At 43.7% G+C, this 21,407-nt stretch overlaps 1 protein-coding gene and 1 long non-coding RNA gene across 5 annotated transcripts in view; one reads left to right on the forward strand and one right to left on the reverse strand.

Annotated features, from left to right (window-relative positions):
* The window catches only part of LOC138848073 (protein sidekick-1-like), a 69,277-nt gene extending 59,536 nt beyond the window's left edge, over nt 1-9,741 (forward strand). Inside the window, exon 4 of one of the 2 annotated variants that reach the window (XM_070067699.1) lies at nt 831-9,741. The gene's annotated coding sequence lies outside the window, so the exon portion shown is untranslated. The remainder of the gene's footprint in view (nt 1-830) is intronic. The other variant, XM_070067700.1, reaches the window with a different exon arrangement.
* The window catches only part of LOC108175928 (uncharacterized), a 28,799-nt gene that overhangs the window by 1,377 nt on the left and 6,015 nt on the right, over nt 1-21,407 (reverse strand). The window contains exon 5 of one of the 3 annotated variants that reach the window (XR_011385924.1): nt 4,515-4,650. The exons of 1 other annotated variant lie outside the window; for it this stretch is intronic. This is a non-coding gene — a long non-coding RNA (uncharacterized lncRNA). Of the gene's footprint in view, nt 1-4,514; nt 4,651-17,808; nt 19,189-21,407 lie in introns of those variants that run through there. One more of the 3 variants, XR_011385925.1, reaches the window with a different exon arrangement.

Genomic DNA, 21,407 nt, shown 5'->3' on the forward strand with positions numbered 1-21,407 from the left:
TAAGACACCACCAGCAGAGGTTTAAACCCAGTGCAGGCCCTTCAGAGAGCGAGCCGTGTGACTGTTTCTGTGTGACCATGTAGGCTGCACGCCCATGAGGTTGGCCCTGGCTGCTGAATATAACCCATTGGCTTTAACCAGTCCAGGTATAATCCTGTGACACTCCAGGGCACCTGGGCAGACTTATGTCTTATTAAATCAGCTCCCTGAGGATTGTGTGGACTAGTTAGTCATACTGTCTCGTGATCACGCTCCTCGATTTTCTTAGAGACCTCTTGTCTTGCCTAGCTAGGACTGGTATCTTTTTTCTAGAGTAAGGCTCCTCACCCCTGACCTAGAGCACTGAGAGGAACTGGAATGCTGCTGTGTGGCAGAGACCTCCTGCAAGTTCTCTGAGCAGTACTGGGTCCCCACAGCTCCGCTTAGTGTTTCTATGGTACCACACTTTGAGAACTGTGCTCGCAAATGACTCATGGGACAGTCTGTCCCTGCTCTATTCCTGCTCTGAGCCTGGCAATCAAGGTCCAGACAAGGCCCCTGATAGAAATGTTGCATCCAAGCAGCCCCCTTATAACTAAGGTCACCTCAAGATCCCCACAAATGGATCTTGGACCAGAGGTCAGGTCTTTATGTGCAACTTGAACACTTCCTGCCTTGGGAAGTTCACTGCCCCCACCCCAGGACATGTTCTGAGCTGCTTGGTCCTAGGTGTAGAGGCTCTGGCCTCTGGAAATGTACTGAGTTGACTTCTGAGTTTCCAGATGCCAGAAAACATGTAACAGAGTTCCTCGGATCTGTGTGACCACTTGGATATCCAACTGTGATTGCAGACACCCATGGTGAAGACTTTTGAGTGCCGCCTCATGGTGGAGCTGAGTGCTTCCTGCTGGGACTGTGGGATCTTCCTGGGATGCCAGGGTGGCACAGCAAGCCATGGTGCTCTGGAGGCTGTCACTAAATCTGTGTGTAGCTTAGAAGGTAAAACTGTGTCTTTCCAGTAGTATGGAGCAGAGCCTCAGGACGAGGAGATGGTCCTATCAGAACTTGATGCTGGGGCCGGCGCTGTGGCACAGCAGGATAAAGTGTTGGCCTGCAGTACTGGCATCCCATATGGGTGCTGGTTCATGTCCCGGCTGCTCCACTTCTGAGCCAGCTCTCTGCTAAGCCCTGGGAAAGCAGTAGAAGATGACCTGAGTCTTTGGGGTCCTGCACCCGTGTGGGAGACCTAGAAGAAAATTCTGGCTCCTGGCTTTGGATCAGCTCAGCACTGGCCATTGGCAGTCATTTGGGGAGTGAACAAGCTGTTGGAAGACCTCTCTGTCTCTGTCTCTGTCTCTCTAACTCTTTCAAATAAGTAAAATAAATCTTTTTTAAAAAAGAACTTAATGCTAATGTGTGCATTTGTTCTAACTTGGAAAGGAAATCTCATTCCTCTGCTTCAAGTCACCTTGCAATTCAGGAAGGGCAGCATTTTTTTTCGTTGGGCTTCTTGCGTCTTCTCTGCTGGCTTCTCCCTTGTAAATTACCATGTAGCATCATCCTTTGCTCTGGTAGGATTCATTTTTAAAACCGTGCTTTTTCTTTTCTTCATCAGAATAGTTCAGAAAGTTAATGGGAAATGGAATCAAAAGATACCTTTATTTTAGTGTAAAAATTTTTTAAGCCCATGCATATTTTTTGTAATACGTATGTTTTATATAATGTTTGAAGATCCCTCATGTATCATAACAAGTCTTTACAAATTTTGGTCATTGTCTTGGTCCTTTAGTTATTAGGAATAAATTATTTTGTTAGGTTGAAATTAGCCTATTTGAATTAGTGCCGGATCTCATTTGCTGTGACATAAAGAATTGCTTTATGGATAATGAAAGCACCTTAATGATGTGGTCTAAAGGAGAAAACAATATTACTCAAGCTATTAACACCAGGGGACTTCTCCCTGACCTCTTAACAGTGCCCTGCAAACTGTACATTATTGTACTCTTGAGGATCCAGGGGCTGAAGTCTGGCCTGAAGGTATTTTAGAGAATGCTCCATGTGGGAAAGTCATAAGAAAACCAGTAGCAGTTAATGAGAAGGCAGAAGAGACTTCTAGAATTGAACTGACCACAAGGTTTGCTGGGATTTTTTGAGCAGCACAGCAAGCACTAGGTTGTCTGTGTTGGGCACCAGATACAATCACTACAGCCTTGTGAAATTAGAAACTATGCCTTTCTGGCCGGCGCCGCGGCTCACTAGGCTAATCCTCCGCCTAGCGGTGCCGGCACACCGGGTTCTAGTCCCGGTTGGGGCGCCGGATTCTGTCCCGGTTGCCCCTCTTCCAGGCCAGCTGTCTGCTGTGGCCAGGGAGTGCAGTGGAGGATGGCCCAGGTGCTTGGGCCCTGCACCTCATGGGAGACCAGGAGAAGCACCTGGCTCCTGGCTCCTGCCATCGGATCAGCGCGGTGCGCCGGCCACAGCGCGCCAGCCGCGGCGGCCATTGGAGGGTGAACCAACGGCAAAAGGAAGACCTTTCTCTCTGTCTCTCTGTCTCTCTCTCACTATCCACTCTGCCTGTCAAAAAAAAAAAAAAAAAGAAAAAGAAACTATGCCGTTCTGCAGAATTGTGTTTGAGAGACTCAGCCTACAAGGAATGAAGGTGAGACAGAGCATCTCTGACCTTAACAGAGGCAGTGTGATTGGTCATTCTTTACTTTCCCTTTATATTGCTATAGCAACTTTAAAATGCCTTTTGTTTAAAAACCTGAGGGAATGTATGTGAAAAGTCATTTTGGCAATCTTTGGTCATCAGTAAATTCACCATCTTACGTGTGTTATAACTTACTGAACCCGTGGTACTAGGAACTTGATAGACTTGCAGCATTAGACTACAATTTTCTGCTTGCTCAAAACTGAGGGAGTTGGAGCTTACCCAGCATAATTAGAAATGTACCCTCTATTTGAAGCCTTGGCAAGAACAATAATTTAGTATCGTGGCTGTGTGGCACTGGTAGAATGTGTTGTTCAGTCCTGAGTTTGGGCACCTTGTTTGTTTATGACAGAAAACAGCTTTCAGAAACTTCCTGGTGGATAAAATACTCTTTTCACAATCTGGTGGTTTCACTGCTTTTTTTCTAAAGGTTTAATTTTCCCTTCGAGTGCAGGCATGTTCATTTTATCAAAGCTGGCATTTTCTCTTCTTTAAAAATTAAAGTCTTGAGTATTCTGAAGAAAATTTCGCAACCATTAGGGTATATAAGTGTGTGTCGTGTGAGCATAATTACAAGGATGAAATGCTTTGCTTTTGAGTAGTAGTGGACCAACACTTGGTGTGCTAAGCAACATAGTTTTTATTCTATTTTGTGGTTCAAAGGCTGCTTACTACTGCTCCTGATCTTAGATTATCTTAGTCCTTTTTGTCAAATGGATTTAGAGCGCACAGCACCTTTTTATCCACCTTCTCTCTGAAAAGCAGTGGGAGATAGAGCAACTTTTTTAAAGATTTATTTATTTATTTGCGAGGTAGAGTTACAGAGAGAGAGGTTTTCCGTCCAATGGTTCACTCCCCAAATGGTTGCAATGGCCAGAGGCGAACCGATTCAAAAGCTGGAGCCAGGAGCTTCTTTGAGGTCCCCTACATGGTTTCAGGGGCCCAAGAAGTGAGGCTATCTTCTGCTGCTTTTCCAGGCTATAAGCAGAAAGCTAGATTGGAAGAGTAGCATCGGGGGCACGAACCGCACCCATGAGGGATGTTGGCGCTGCCGGAGGGATGCTTTACCTACTTTACCACGGCGTTGGCCCACAGAGCAAATTTTTAAGCCAAGAGCCAGGAGCCCAAGAGCTGGGCCATCCTCCGCTGCTTTCCCAGGCACATTAGCAGGGAGCTGGATTGGAATCCGAGTACCAGAACTCGAACTGCTGCCTATATGGGATGCTGGCACCGCAGGAGTCACCACTACACCACAGTGTTGTGGTGCAGTGGGTTAAGCCATCACCTGTAATGCCAGCATCCCACCCTTGTTTTCTTTCTGTAATCTAGTAGTTGAAAAACAGCCACCACTCCCAATGCATGAGTCCTATAAAAGCAATTTCACTTTATTTGAACACTCTAAGGAGAAAAAGCAGAAGAGTATGTATTGTACCTAAAGAGAAAAACTCTGTCAAATTTTAAATCGAATGGTGGAATAAATTCCATGACAAAAGTGAAGCAAACAATTGACCTGTGGCCCCACTGCGCTGGCGCCTGGCTTCACTGCCTACTGGGGACAGACAGCAGGAGCCCAGGAGAAGCCTGGAGCCACACCCCTGCGTGGGCTTGGTCTTTGTTTTTTGATTGGTTGGAGCCTGCAGGTAATCTGACCAGAAATGATGTATGCTATTAAATACCAAGTTTATAAAAGGGGTGCTCAGTGCTGCTGTTTCTCGTTTCTCTTCTTGGTGTCCAGCGCCGTGGAGTTCTTCATTGGAGCATGTGCTAAGCCCTGGCCCTAAGAACAAGGAGGTGAGCAGCCGAGAGCAACACCTACAGGAAGGGCCGGGCTGCCGGTGTCGGAGGAGTGGCAGTGGATTCAACAGGACCCTCAGGTTTGTCCATTCTCGCCTGGTGAGTCTTCTTGAAATGTTTGTGCGTATCATATGCCGGTCCTGGACACAGGCAGGGGACACGTGGGCCTTCAGGAGCCAGGGGGAGGGAAGAATAAATTGTATGTTATAAATTGAATACTGTATTTTATATGATAACCTTTTATTATATATTATAAATTTCATATCATATGTTCTAAATAGATTTTAAATTGTATATTGTAAACCGTATATGTGCTCGGAGGTATCACAGACAGTTCCAGGAGGTGTGAGCCTACCTGGCTGAATTCTGATGCCAGGATGGGTGAACCAGCAGGTGCCCGCAGGTGAGTCATCTTCTTATAGGTGGGCAATTAAGATGCCCAGCAACTGTGTTGATTTCCAGGTCTCTTGTTTTATTTTCTGGATTTATAGTTCTACTTAGTGGATAGGAGCTGAGAAAGTGGATCTGGTCATCCAGGAAGGAAGTTCCTGCTCACAGGCTTTGCTTCCTGTTTTTCCTAATTTGCTAAGATAGTTTCTCTCAGTTTGCATTGAAGGTTCTCCAACACAGCAGTAATAACTTTGACTGCTAAACCCAAAAAGATGGTTGTACATTGTTGTCATCGCCCCACTGAATTCTAATTCTGCCTCTGTGATATCCAGTGTTTCCCTAATTTTATGAAAAAGTTCCTGAGGAATACATTGTTGTATTGTGTTAATGAGTGTGGTTATCTGGGAAGACATATCATGTAAAATTTACATATCCCAGTCATACTATTGCATTAACTAGGAATATGGGGACTCCGTTTATCATCAGAGGATGGCACCGAAATTTTGAGAGGGTAGCATTACTTCCTAAGTATATTTGTTTCAGGTATAAAACTATAAGGTTCTGAATAACTCAATACAGGTTCTTTTTACTTCTAAATTCGATTTTGAAATTCTGAAATCATTCGGATTATGATATTTGTAGACCATTTTTAGGTCTGAGAAGGCAGGGGCATTGTTTCTGGGCAGTATCCACTCTGGTTGCCGTGTAATTGGTTCTAAACCATCGGTTGGTGAATTGAAATCCCTGTTTGTCCTGTGTTTTAAACAACACAAAATTTCAAAATCCGTAGGTATTGTGTTTTGTGGTTTGGTTCTTACAGTATGTGGTGAATTAAGTCTCCCTTCCTTCTGGTTAGCAGATACTTGTGTTGATATCCCAGGATCATTCCTTGATCCTCATCTTATGAGATGCTGACCAGTGACTACTCCGAAACAGCTCCTTGGTGCACGTCCTCGTGGATGTTCCAGTTTCCTCATTATCCACTCTTGGTGTTCCTGTTAGTGCTGATTGTTCAAATCCAGAAGTTGAAATGACCCCATGTTCAGTCTATGTGTTTGTTCTCACTGGTCTTCTCATCCTAGGCAGCCTTATCTCTGTACCGTGTTTCAGGAAGGTCTTGGCTCTTTCTCTCATTGTTAGCTTGACCTATTTATATTGCCCATGGTTTTCTCGTGTTGGCTATTTTCAAACTTGATTCCTTGATTCCATAATTTGCCCTCACACACAACAAACCAAGAAAAATCTGTTCTTTTGTTTTCTCATGCTCCCAGTCCACAGATGTTCTCTGACAACAATCACCAGGCATCTCAAAGGCTGTCTGGTCCCTACACCCTTCTCAAAGCCACATGAATATGTGATTCTTTTGCTTTTCACTTTTGCGTCTCAGTTCTGTCACCTTTTCCACAAACCTCTGTTCCTGTGACTACCATGAAACTTTAGCATCTCCCACAAAAAGCCTAGGCTAGCAACTACTAGTGCACTACTAATAAGAAGTTAAAATATAGAAACTTTGTGAGGAAATTCCAAAATTAGAGTGGTTTATGCCAAACATCTTAAGATGCTTTTCCTCTGCTTAACTAAAGTCATATCTATGGGGGAAAACTAGGTGAAGAGTTTTCTACAAACAATGCCTTTGTTACCTCTATACAATTGTGTTTGTGAGTTATGTAGGCCTCTATAATTACGTATGGGGAAACTAAAACTGTGACTTGCAGTTCAGTATTGCAAATATTATAAAGCTTTCTACTGAAGTGCTGTAGTGAGAGAACAGGCATGGAGTCCAGGAAATCCTTCAATGAATTGGTATATGTGTAGTTTTCAGAGTGCTGCTTTCAAAGACATTTAAACCTTGTAAACATTTTCATACATATGATGTTAAATTTAAAAGTACTGCCTCAGCAAACACTGAGCTCTATGTGATTGATAACTCCTCCTACACTAATGGATCACCTTGCTTGATTTCCCCACCTGATTACTATGGAAGATGACATGTGAGTGTCAAATGGGGAAAGAAAGGTTTTTCTTAAAGATTTATTTATTTGAAAGGCAGAGCTACAGAGAGGCAGGGGCAGAGAGAGAAAAAGAGAGAGGTCTTCGATCTGCTGGTTCACTCCCCATAGGGCCGCAATGGCTGGAGCTGAGCTGATATGTAGCCAGGAGCCCGGAGCTGCTTCTGGGTCTCTCTGTGGGTGCAGGAGCCCAAGCACTTTGGCCATCTTCCACTTTCCTAGGCTATATCACAGAGCTGGATCAGAAGTGGAGCAGTGGGGACTCAAACCAGTGCTCTTATGAGATGCCGGCACTACAGGCAGAAGCTTTTCCTGCTATGCCGCAGTGCCGTCCCCAAGAGATATTCTTGTAGTAGACTAATGTTCATGGTGTATAGCCCTCTGCTCTGTGCAGGTAGAATTTGAGTAATTCTTGGCAGACCCTAAATTTTTGAGGTACATAGAGATAATATGATAAATGTAATGGGACCCACAGTTTTCTGGTAAAATACTTCATGATATCTACTGGGGTCCTGCCATTTATGAAAATAGGTTCTAAAGCAACCTGATCAGTGAAGACGTTGCCACCTATTGATCCAGTGAAGCAAGTGCAGCGTGAGCACCTCTGACCCTGGCAGAGGCTGCAGCCCCTGGTGACTAAGATGCCGTAGGCCTGTACTGCTACTCATTCCACGGGGAAGGCCCTGCCATACTGCTGTGAGCATCCTGGTTTAATATTTTGGTATTGCCATGTTTTGCTTTGTTCTTCAACTTAAATACATGATATCTCCATTTGGTTCGTTTATTTCCTCTTGCAGTTTTCACAGCTAAATTTCTTTTTTTAATAATTTTTATTTATACAGAGGTGAACAGATATCATGTGTTTCATAGACACAGATTGAGGAGTATAGTGATACTTCACCTTTCCCTCCTCTCCCCAGCATGCTGCCCTCCTCCCTCCTTCCTTTCCTGTGATTACAAAATAAGCTGAAAGAATGTCATTGTGAAAACTATAGGAAAGTGTAAATTCTAAAACTTGACAGAACTAACTCCATAAGGTGTAGCTCCTGGTAGGAACTGAAAAATGCAGATTGGGCTGTTTAAAAATTGTCATGCATTTAAATATGGAAACCCTAGGAATTTAGATTGAGTTTAGGTGAAAAACTACCATGGTGCCTCCCCAAAGGTGTGTTCTCAAAACATAATGTGCCCACAACCAACTATTGCTTTGAACCAAGGGCCATTGTGGTCACCAGTGATGGGAAATGGAAGGCATTTTAGGGCAGTGAGCCTGAGGACTGTGACCAAGACCTGTCCCGGTGAGTCAGTGAGAGATCAAACTATGCATGAGCCCCCTGGCTCCAAGCCCCAGCACTTGCCCCATCTTCCTATCAGCCTTCATTTACAAAGTACAGATTCAAGTGAAATCCAGCAAGAATTTGGACAGCAGAGAGCGTACTCTTTTTCGTTGGGTCCAGTTGCCGTGTCACTGGTGACATGCTGATGAAGCAGGCCCTGCCTTTTCAGTTCCATGGTTTAATTGGGCGAATTCTCAACCTGCTTGTAATATGTAACTGTGTTACATGCATATAGGAATGTACACCCATCGGTGGGAGAATACCATATGGTAATTTATAATTCTAATTTCACTTCTCACTTTCCTGGTTTCCTTCAGATATACTAACTTTTATTTTCTATTTCTGAGTTTTCAGTCTGAGGGAGGTGAGGTGACAGTGTAATGTGTTACTTGGATATTGTCTTAAATATTCTCTTGATAGAAATCCTGAATCTTTATTTTCAAGATATAAACCGCCTGAAATTTAGTTTAGTCAAGTTCATGAATGTTTTTCTTAAGATTTATTTATTTGAAAGTCAGAGTTACACAGAGAGAGAAGGAGAGGCGGAGGGAGAGAGAGAGGTCTTTCATCTGCTGGATCACTCCCCAGTTGGCCGCAATGGCCAGAACTCTGCTGATCCGCAGCCAGGAGCCAAGAGGTTCTTCCAAGTCTCCCACGTGGGTGCGAGGGCCCAAGGACTTGGGCCATCCTTTACTGCTTTCCCAGTCCATAGCAGAAAGCTGGATTGGAAGTGGAGCAGCCGGGACTTGAACCGATGCCCATATGGGATACCGGCACTGCATTTGGTGGCCTCACCTACTACGCCACAGTGCCAGCCAGCCCCAATCATGAATGTTTTAAAACTCATTTCTTTCCCATGAAGCCTACCAAAACCCCACAATATTAACCTAAGTTCCTTAATTTTTATTTGCATTTTAAGTATAGGAACCTATTTTTGCATGTTTTATTTTTCCAGCCTTATTACAATACAACCGAGAAACAAAAATTGTATATATTCAAGGCATGCAATGTGTGTTTCGATATGAGTCTGATCTTTACATTGCATTTTCACACAAACTTTTCGACTCTCCTGGTACTTACCATACACTATGAAAGGGGTAGTGCAATGAAGCTACTTAACAAAGTTATCACTCCTATAGTGTTTTTAAAATTTTTAAATTTTATTTATGTATGTATTTTCCCAGAAGATTTATTTGAAAGGCAGGGTTCAGTGCCATGGCTCACTTGGTTAATCCTCTGCCTGCAGTGCCGGCATCCCATATGGGTGCCGGGTTCGAGTCCCGGTTGCTCCTCTTCCAGTCCAGCTCTCTGCTGTGGCCCGGGATGGTGGAGGATGGCCCAAGTGCCTGGGCACCTGAACCCACGTGGGAGACCAGGAGGAAGGACCTGACTCCTGGCTTTGGCTCAGTGCAGCGCCAGCTCTAGGGGCCATTTGGGGAGTGAACCAACAGAAGAAAGACCTTTCTCTCTGTCTCTCTCTCACTGTATAACTCTACCTGTCAAAAAAAAAAAAAAAAGAAAGGCAGGCAGCAGGGAAAGAGAGTAAGATAGAGTGAGAGAGAGGATGAGGGATATCTCATCTCATGCATTATTTCACTCCTCAAATGTCTTCAGTGGCAGGGCTGGACCCCAGGTCTCCCACTTTGGCACAGTGGCCCAAGCCGTTGGGACATCTTCTAGTGCTTCGCCAGGCACATTAGCAGGGAGGTGAATGGGAAGTGGAGCAGCTGGGACTCGGTCTGGTGCCCATAGGGGATGCTGGCCGTCTAGGTGGAGGCTCAAGCTTTTACACCCCAGCTCCAGCACCATAACCATATATTTGTATCTTGTGACTAACATCTCTTCATTTTTCCTGCTCTCTGACTGTGTTAGTTTGACTTTTGTGTATTCCACATGTAAGTGTGCTCATGTAGTATTTCTTATTTCTGTGTCTTGTTTCACTCATTGTAATGTCCTGTAGTTCCATACTTTTGGATCCATCTCGTGACAAGCAGTAGTATTTCCTTTGTTTTTAAGGTTTGGCGAGGATTCCACTGTGTGTGTATCCCAGTTTTCCTTATGGGTCCATCAACAAAGATTTGGGTTATTTCCATATCGTGGAATTGTGAATGATGCTGAAGTGAATGTGGGGGTGCAGACAGTTCTCTGAGATGGTGGTTTTCTTTTGGATTCATGGCTAATAAAGGTTGTTCCTTTTTTAATTTCATTTGAGGAACTTCCATATTGCTTTTCATAATGGCTGGCACAATTTACATTCCCTCCACTAGTGTGTGTTCTGTTTACTCTACATTGTGCCCGATACTTGTTATCTTTTAACTTTTTAATAGTAGCCATTTAACAGATATAATAACCATTGTCATCTTGATTTGCATTTTGCTGATGATAGCAATGTTCAGAACTTTTTCACATACCCTCAGGGTACATTGTATGTCTTTGTTGGAAAACATTGATTCAGTCCTTTGTCCTTTTTAAATTGTATTCTTTGCTGCTTAGTGGTATGCCTTCCTTGTATTATTCCCTTGATCACACATCCAGTTTGCTAATATTTCCTCCTATCCATTGGTGTGCCTTTTCATTTCACTGATCTTTGCTTTACTAGTTTGTTGGGGTTTCATTTCCTTACATTTGCTTTTGCTCTCTGTGCTTTAGTTGTTAGCACATAAGCAACCACTCTTGAGGCTGATGTCAAGGACTTTTCTACTTTATAAGTTGTAAGTGTTCAGATCTTCTGTATGGACTTTCAGTTCATTTTGAGCTGATTTTAATATGTGGTGTAACAGTGATACAGTTTCAGTTTTGGACATGTGGTTATCCAGGTTGCTTCTGCCTCAGATGTGGGCCTTTACGTCCAGTGACTGCATGTTTGGTAACCCTGGTGGGCCAGGGTCCCCAGTGTCTTCAGTTGGATCCATTAAACCAGATGCTGTGGCTGGAGTTGGGCAGGAGCTTGGCATGTGTAGTGATTTGGGAGTAGGAGACCATGCAGTGATGGGGTCAAGACAGGGGACTGTGGCCTCTTCCTCTGGAAGCCAGGGCTATATGAGGGTGTGTCAGACAGTTTTTTGAAGGGTAGACATTTGGCATGGTGGGAAAGACAATGCTCAGGATACCAGTGGCAGCCAGTGATGGCTTAAGTAGTTGGATTCTTGCTACCACATTGGAGACCATCTTCCAGCTTCAGCCTGGGTCAGATCAGCCCTGAGTATTTTGGACATTTGGGTAATGAACTACTAGATGGGTGGTATCTTCTCTCTCTCTCTCTCTCTCTCTCTCTCTCTCTCCTCCCCCCTCCCCCTTATTGTTTCTCCGTGTTTTGCTTTTGAAACCAATTGCAATATTAAAACTAGGTGGAAAAAATGGTTTACGGATGATTATCCCAGTAGCCTTAGATTACTGAGTCATTTCCTAGGATCATGCACGGGGATGTGTGTAGCTCACAGTAATCTGTTATCTTTTATTAGAAAATGAAATAAAGGAGCCCAAGGCTCTGTCCATAAAATAATGCCAAAGATTAATGTAGATTTGATCAGTACAAATTTTATATGAGTATTGAAATGTCACACTAGCCCATAAATATGTACAACTCTTGTGGATGAAATTTAAGGAAAAATACCAACATGTTACTTGGTGTATAAAGTTAAGGGGTTTTAAATGATTAATGTCACAACTAATATTATGGTATTTGAAAATGGTTAATTAATACAAGCAAAAACATAACCTGTAAATAACTGAACTGTTCTTTTCTTGTCATGCTCAGTCGAAGGGCTACCTGGCTGTGTTTTAAGTTGGTGATGGATATTTATTTTAGATTATTTCCTTTAATAAACTAAAATGGTAGTATGTTTTCATGTGTGTATGTGAAATTGAACAGCATCAGAGCAATACAATGAATATGAGATAAGCTTTTTCATATTTGGGATTTTATTGGTTTTTGAGAATCACTACAGAGACATTTTAATTTGTACACTATTCTTAACAAACCAGAAATTAAAAAAGTGAGGGCTTGTCATTCTTTTAAAATCTTTTATTTTTGAAATAGTGTATTTTTAAATTTACCTCATAAGAGCTTTATATTCCATTCAATAAAGAGTTCATCTATTAAGGAAGAATATAGGCAAGGGCAATAAAAGTAATCAAACAAAAAAAGTCCTATCTTTATGATCAGTTATGAACTTAAACTGATCACTTTAACTAGTAAGATGGCATTAAGTGTCAAAGAGATCACAGCACTCTGGCCTCAGAATCAGCCCTTAAGGCATTCGGATTAGGCTGAAGAGCCCATGAGAGTGTTTTTAGGCATGGAAAGCCAAGATACCCTGGCAAAAACAAACAAACAAACAAAATAAACAAACAAAGAAAAAACAACCAAAAACAAAAAACCTAAGCGAAAGATCTCTGGGAGTGAGATCCCAGTGGAAAGAATGGGCCATCAAAGAAGGAGGTACCTTTCTCTGAAGTGAGGAGAGGACTTCCACTTTGACTATGACCTTGTCTAAATAAGATCAGAGTTGGCGAACTCAAAAGGCTTCCATAGCCTTGGCAACTCATGAGAAGAGCCTGGGGTGATTACTGACACCATAAACAAGAGTGTGAATCGTTAAGTCAACAACAGGATTCACTGTGCACTTACTCCCCACGTAGGATCTGTGTCCTTAATGTGTTGTCCAATGTGAATTAATGCTATAACTAGTACTCAAACAGTATTTCACACTTTGTGTTTCTGTGTGGGTGCAAACTGATGAAATCTTTACTTAATATATACTAAATCGATCTCCTGTATATAAAGACAATTGAAAATGAATCTTGATGTGAATGGAATGGAAGAAGGAACGGGAGATGGAAGGGTTGTGGGTGGGAGGGAAGTTATGGGGAGGAAAAAGCCACTGTAATCCAAAAGCTGTACTTTGGAAATTTATATTTATTAAATAAAAGTTACCAAAAAAAGGATCACCTAAATAAGACCAAGCATCTGCTGATAGTAATAGATAGGAAAAAAAAAAAAAAAAGCCGGCTAATCCTCCGCCTAGCGGCGCTGGCACACCGGGTTCTAATCCCGGTCGGGGCGCCGGATTCTGTCCCGGGTGTCCCTCTTCCAGGCCGGCTCTCTGCTGTGGCCAGGGAGTGCAGTGGAGGATGGCCCAGGTGCTTGGGCCCTGCACCCCATGGGAGACCAGGAGCACCTGGCTCCTGCCTTCAGATCAGCGCAGTGCGCCGGCCACAGTGCACCGGCCACGGCGGCCATTGGAAGGTGAACCAATGGCAAAGGAAGACCTTTCTCTCTGTCTTTCTCTCTCTCTCTCACTGTCCACTCTGCCTGTCAAAAAAAAAAAAAGTAATAGAATTAAAAAGGAGACAATGATCCAACATGGGAAGCAAGCCACACAGCAGACTCCTAGAATGACAACTACCCTAAACAGTGCTCTGGCCTCAGAATCAGCCCTTAAGGCATTCGAATCTGGCTAAAAAGCCCATGAGAGCATTTCAAGCATGGAAAGACAAGAAAGACACTGTGGCAAAAAATCACCCACATGAAAGGTCTCTAAGAGTGAGATCCCAGGGAAAGAAAGGGCCGCCAAAGAGGTCAGTACCTTTCTCTGAAGGGAGGAGGGAACTTCCACTTTGATTATGGCCTTGTCTAAATAATGTTGGAATTTGTGGACTCGAGGCTTCCATAGCCTTGGCAGCTCATGACCAGGAGCCTAGGGTGATCACTGATGTCAAATAGAAGAGTGTCAATTGTTAAATCAACAACAGGTATCACGGTGCACTTGCTCCCCATGTAGGACCTCTGTCCTTAATGTGTTGTACTAGGAGAATTAATGGTAAAACTAGTCTTCAAACAGTACTTTAAAGTTTGTGTGTCTGTGTGGGTGCAGTCTGTTGAAATCTTTACTTAGTATAGAATTGATCTTCTGTATATAAAGATCATTAAAAATGAATCTCAATGGAGAATGGGATGGAAGAGGGGGTAGGAGTTGGGATGGTTTGCGGGTTGGAGGGTGGGTATGGGGGGAAGAACTGCTGTAATCCAAAAGTTGTACTTATGAGATTTATGTTTATTAAATCAAAGGTTTCTATAAAAATGACTACTACACTAATGTCGCTCCCCGTCTTCGTGGAGGAATGACACAGGACCCTGCGCTGTTCTTTTGTCTGCTCGGCCCTCCCCGGGTTTGCTGCTGGTTCTTCCCAGGTTGGCTACGTCCCTCCACCTCCGTGGAGGGGCGGGCCCCCTGCCACTTTCCCCACTTCCGCAGGGGAGCGGCACACCACCGGCCGGCTCTCTCGGGGGCTGCACAGGTGTTCCTTCAGATAGATGTTCCCGGTGCATGTTGTCTCTCTCCTCCTTTTTTTTCCTCTTCCACCAATCCCAACTCTGCTACCCACACGCCGAGTACACTGCTCTCCTCCAATCAGGAGCAGGTCCTACAGTTTATTGGTTGAACTGGAGGCAGCTGTGTAGAAGCTGTTTCCTCCTCTCCCAGCGCCATATTGTGGGAGAGCAGATGCATAGAATAAGTCTTAATTCCAGTAACTTAGTCTAGTCCGAGTTGCTCCCAGTTGCTCCCCACACACTAATACACAGTAAATTTTAAAATGATCATGAATTATTAAAATTATAGTAGTATATCATCCTTAAGAATTTGTTTGATAAAGATATAAAAGAAAGTTGAACAAAACTATATTTGCAGCAGTACTGATATACACAGGCATTAACTTTTTTTTCTGTTTTTCTTTTGTTGTTGCCTGATTTCTTTTTTCGTAAAAGAAAATTTTAGCTCTCATATATAAAGGAGAACATCTAATATTTGTCTTTCTGTATCAGAATAATTTCACTGAGCATGAAGTCCTCCAGTTGCAATGATTTTGATACTAATAACAGGCTTTCAGTTTTTATAGTACTGTAATATTCAGTTCTACATAGATGCATCCAGTTTTGCCAGCACCACTTACTGAATAGATGATACTTTTTTCCATTGTATAGTCTGGGCACTTCCATGAAAAATCAATTGTCTCTACCTGTTTGGATTGATGAATTAATTAATTAAATTCCACTATCATGCTGCCTTGATTGCTATAGCTTTGTAGTAAGCTTTGAAGGCAGGCATTCTGATGCCTCCAAGTTGATTGTTTTTTAAATTTTGCTCAGGATAATTTTGGCTATTCTTGATATTTTGTGATTTCTTAGGGAATTTAGGATTATTTTCTCATTCTGTAAAAAATGTCATTGGTGTCTGATAGGAATTTCATTTATTTTGTAGGTTGCTTTAATTAATACAGGTATTTTAATTATACTAATTCTTCCAATCCGTGAGCAAGTTATATTTTTCCATGTTAGGAGTCCTTGATGATTCATTTCTTCAACATTTTAGAATTATCATTGTAGATATCTTTCACTTAATTGGTTACATTGATTCCTAAGTGCTTTATTTTTGTCTCTATTGTGTATGGGATTACTTTTTAGATTTCATTTTTGGCAAGTTGGTTGCTAGCATATAAAAAGCTACTGCTTTTGTATGTTGATTTTGTAACCTGTAACTTTACTGAATTGGTTTTTCATCTTGAACCATTTTTTTGGTGGAGTGTTTAGATTTTTCCATGCACAACATCATGTATTCTACAATGTTGTTGAATCCAGTTATTGTTAACAGTTGTGTTGAGGAATATTTAATGTGATAAATATAAGAGCATGTCAAAAAGGCTTAAAGTTTATCTGTGGAAAATTTCTCTGTCATTTGCCATATGGGAAATAGTACCTGGTAGACTTGTGGACTGACGTTGTTAATGGAGTGCATGGGTTCACCCATTGGTTTATCGCTGGTTTCTGTGTCCCCCACAGACTCCCAGTGAGACAGTGAGGCTTCTTGAGGTTGTGTGCACAGTGTTGCTGGCAGCCCCGTATAAGTAACATGGTCTCATGAGATCATTTCAAACATTTGTACCTCCACCTGGGTAATGCAGAGTCTTGTGTGCTGCGGGATGGTGAGTCTGCATGCACCAGATGACAGCTGGCTGCTCCTCACATGCTGCCAAGTACCACCCAGGACATGGTTAAGAAAGTAGATGCCTTGTCTGCAACCGTCTCAGGTGGTGAAGTTCTGTATCTCAGACACCAAGGAAGTCCACACAGATGTATATACACCTTGCTGTGGATGGAGATACAAAGCCTGCCCAAAGACTGGACAGGAACAGATTGAGAAGGGCAACCTTGCTGTGTTCCTGACAGGAAGTAGCCTACAAATCACGGGGCAACAGACTTGGCAGCTGGCAGCTGTCACTGAGCCACATCAAGATCCTGTCCAGCTTGTCTGGAAAGCACAAACAGATGGCATCATGTTTGCACAGAGGGTGAACATAAACGTTTTCTACTGCAGTGGGTGTCCAGATCATGTTAAACACCACACTACAGCAGGAGCCTCTGTATTTCAATGGACGTGTACAATTAAGAATAAAAGAGAGCTGTTAGGCATTCTTCAGTGAGTATGTGCAAGCCACCAGCCCTGAATGGCAAAGCTGCCCCTAGGACAGTCCCAACCAAGCTACCTTGGCCCCAGTGGAATTATTTATTCACTTACTTAAGCGTTAGTCATTATGTTCCATTGAAAGACAAGAAAACAGATTTCCCACTGGTTGGATCACTCCACTTGAGTGGCAAGGGCCCAAATATCTGAGCCATCCTGTGTTTCCCAGGGTAAGCAGAAGCAGGAACCTGGATGTGAATGCATGACAGGTATTGATCCTAGATACTTTGCGATGGGATGCTGGCACCAAAAATGATGTCTTTAATTGCCATGCCAAATACAATGTATTGATGCCTTTATATACTAATTATTAGAATGGCAGTGTGAGATAGAGAGAGATGCTTCCATCTGTTGGCCTCACCCCCAAAGCCTGCAGACATTATTGAAAGGGCTAGGCCAAAGTCAGAAGCCAAGAACTCCATCCAGTTCTCTCACATTGGTGGAAGAGACCTAAGTAACTGACCCAATGCCTGCTATCCATCAGAGTGTACATTAGCAGGAAACCTGACTGCAGGAAGATTATACTGAAATCCAGGTGCTCTGATATGGGACGTGGGTAACCCAAATGACATCTTAACAACTCTGTCACAGTTCCTTGGCTATTGTTACATTTTAATGATTTTTTATTTGGAAAAAAAATATTAGTGAGGGAACGACATAGAGATATCATCCCAACCACTACCTCACTCTCCAAATGGCTGCAACAGCTACAGATTAGCCAAGGTGAAGCCAGGAGCAGGAACTCCATCTTCTTTTCCAACATGGGTTGCAGAGTCCTGAGATCTTCAGGCATCACCTACTGTCTATCCATGCACCTTAGGAGGAAGCTGGAGTGGAAGCATAGTAGCTGGGGCATGCCCCAGCACTACAATATAAAACGGAAGCATTGTTAGCTGTGCCACAACATCAGCATTCCCATTGTTACTTGTAAAAGCAGTCCCACCACAGGACCGAGCAAAACTTCTGGCCCTGTTGGCGGCAACTTCAGAAGTTTATCAACCTACGCAAACCCTAAGCACCCTGGGAAATACGAAGGCAGACACGTAGAGTGTTCACAGCCAGAGTTTGCTTCAGCATCTCTCTGCAGTCCAGTGCTGTGTAATCAGATGTGGTGCGCTCTCTGACTTCCTGTGATACATGTTGTGACCTATTCTGAACATCGTCAACAAAGTCAGTGGCTTCGCAGGCTGCACTGCTGCCTACTGGCTCATTTCAGGCAAGTCTCATGAGTTTCTGGACACCACTGAGGCCCTTCTAGACAGAGAGAAGACCACCAGACATTCAACCATGGTGGGATTCTTGTGCACACTAGCGGTAAGCAATCATCACCAGGCATCTTTGTGGATGACAATCACCATGTATTAGGGTCACATTATAGAGCCTTATGGATCATCAGGCACTAACTCCTACGGCATTGTGATCATTCCCAGTAAAGTGCATCAGTCATTATTCATTGACAGACTATGAAGAGGACATGCCCTTGGGTCGACTGCCATGGTCAGCATCAAGACAGGACCCAACCTCTTCCTATGAGTCCTTGTGTTGCTTCTGCCTACCTCTTCTTCTGCCTATCATTTCTGTTCCTTGGCATGGACAGCCTAAGACTTCTGTTCTTCACCTAGATCAATCCCAAGTCTTTTGTACTGATGCGGCATGGACACTTAACACACATCCCTATATTGTCAACACCCTAAAATATAACTCAAGAAGGACAAGTGGGGAATCGACATAGCTGTCCATGATAGAGTATAAGTATTCTTTGAAATACATTGAGTCATCTATTAACTCACCCATCAAGCACCTTCTCCAAGCTGGCGGATAGGAATGGAGGCATCCCGCAAGTTACCACCACCTCAAGAAGGTCATGCTTCGCTTTGAATTTGCCTTACTTGATATTATCAGACTGCCCCTGATAATTTTGCCATTATTGCTGTGGCAAGAACTGTATGTGTCTTGTGGAGATTTGGCACCATTTACTTTATTTTGTAAAGATTTTATTTATTTATATGAAAGTCAGAGTTATAGAGAGAGAGGAGGGGCAGAAAGAGAGAATTGACTGGAATGGCCGGATCTGCACCGATCCGAAGCCAGGAGCCAGGAGGTTCCTTAGGTCTCCTCCTTGGGTGCAGGGGCCCAAGGACTTGGGCCATCTTCTACTGCTTTCCCAGGCCATAGCAGAGAGCTGGTTGGGAATTGGAGCAGGGGATCTCAAACTGACGCCCATATGAGATGCTTACGCTGCAGGCCAAGGCGTTAATCCGCTATACCATAGCACCAGCCCCACCGTTTCCTTTTAATTTGAAGGCCAACAATGCACCTTTATGAGACTTCCAGTCGACTGCCTCTGTGGTCCTCCAGGGCTCGTGGTCTGTGTTAACAGGATCTGGCTGGCCTTCAGTTGTCTCCTAGCATCCACCTGTGACACTATGTTGAGGACATCGTTTCAACTGATAATCAAGAGGAGGAGGAAAAATGGGCCTCAATCATCAGCAACTGACTTCTTGTCCAAGTGGGTGTGGACCTTAGTTCCATATGAGATGAGAGCTTGCAACCTCAAATTTTTGGTCTATATTTTGAACAAGGATTTCAGACAAATTCCTCAACGAATCCACATATATCTGCTTTTCCTCACTGATTCAGTTTCAACCAGGGAAGCCCAGCACATTTTCAGTTTCTGATAACACCAACTTCCTCACCTCTAAAGAACCCTAAGATTCATCTGTCTCACCAGCCACCCACAAGGATGCACCTTGGTCAGGCATACTTCCAAGGAAAAAGCTAAGGATTACTCTATGGCTAGTTTTTGGTTCTGAGGGCCCCATGGGTAAAGGATTTCAAGTTAGCTTTGCGCTTGTAGTGACACTACTGTTTGACTCAGAGAGTTTGGACTACCTCCCTCAGCATCATGAGCTGGGCCCTGGCCTCCAGCCACTGAGAATCTCTTGTTAAATGGGAGTGGTATTTTCAGAGGCCAGACAAACCCACACCCTGAGGAGTCTGTGTCCTTACGAGGATGTCAGCCTCTGACACTTCGTCTATTTGCAGAGCCCCCATCAGTCATCTCACATTAGATACCTCCTTCCAGATACCGGGGTAGTGTCATGTGTCTCAGGGGGCAGAACTTGTGATCATCCTACTTGTCGTCGAGCAGTCCACCCTCACTCAAGGCCATCTTGAAATTCACATGTCCACCAATTCTTGGGACAACACCAATTCCTAATGACTTTGTGTGGCCTCAAACTGGACAGTCCTTACCCTTACTTTGGAGTTCCTCCTTTGGTGGGTCACTGTTGATATCTGTGCTACTGGCCTAACCTCACTGAGCAACTCAGCTATTTTGATTGCCAAAATTCTACTGCCTTTTAATGTAGCAAAACTGCATTTTATATTATCTACCTCCTTGCTTTCATAGGGGAGCCTCCCAGGCATATATGATTTAGGACTTAATAGGCCTATCAACTTGGATTTCAGCTTGTAGCTTTCCTATTGTATCCAAGTCAGTTGTGGAAGTCCCCCAGGAATGCCTGCTGTACAGGCAAAACTGTCATTCCTGCTTCTCGCGTGATTGCATTTGGAGTGGTGGTAACATAATCTGCCCAGAGGTCAGGACCTCGCAGGCCATTGTGCCAGTCCAGGCACTACACCTATGGCAGGCCTTGAGCCTTGCACTCTGAAGACATGACCCCTCCAGGAAGAAGCACCTTAGCAAGGCCAGCCAGAGCCATGAGGACCAACAAGTTATGAAACTGCCTTGATTGCAGCCCAGGGCCCCTTGCAGCCATAAATTCAGTGCACTGGGGAGGTTGGCTGACTGTGAGTCAGGAGATTGCAAAGACCCAGGACTGACTATAGATACACTCAGCTGTTTCCCTCAAGGCAAGGGTTTGGAAGGGAAGGTCTGGGCACTGGGTTTCTTAAGGAGTGAAATTCAGATTCATGGACTCCCTACTAGAGCGGTGATAAATATGGTGAGATCTGCAGGATCCAGACTCAAGTTTCATGATCCTGGCAAAGTCGATTGATATGTCCCTAGCTAGAGGAACATCCTCCAACGCTGCGAAGCCTATGGGGTTGATGCAGGCCCAGGAGGAAGGCACCACTTCTTACAACTTGTGGCCAGGTCCAGGGAGGCCCCTCGCTTGGATCTCCATTCCTTTTATCTCAGTTTTGCATTAGAGAGTACCCCCACCCATGCTTTGATTGCATCTCTGTGACATAAGACCTCCTGACTGGAGTATAGCCTAGGGATCTCATTTGGAACACTTAAGAGTACCATAGGCAGAATACACCAAAATCACAGGAAATGGGACTTGCCTCCTGGGAAAGAGAGTAAAGAGGGTTTTCCCGGTTTGCTGCTGAGGTCTAACAAGCTCTGAGAGCAGCACTGAAGTCCTATTGTGACCATCTGACCATCTGCCAATCAACAGTGAGGCCTTCAGGGAACATAGATGTTTGTTGAGCTTTGGGGTAAAATCTACATAAAATGAAATGAAACTCAGATGTACAGTTGGGTGCATTTTTTGTCTACATGAGCAGTGTGTGGAAAGTACAGATGCAAGGGTTTGAACCCACATGGGTGTCTCCTAACCAGCAATGGTTTGAACCCACATTGAAAGTGTTTCCTAAACACCAGTGGTTTGAACCCACATGGGAGTGTCTCTTAACC

Source organism: Oryctolagus cuniculus, unplaced genomic scaffold, assembly GCF_964237555.1.
Source record: "Oryctolagus cuniculus unplaced genomic scaffold, mOryCun1.1 SCAFFOLD_139, whole genome shotgun sequence".
Classification (NCBI taxonomy): Eukaryota; Metazoa; Chordata; class Mammalia; order Lagomorpha; family Leporidae; genus Oryctolagus; species Oryctolagus cuniculus.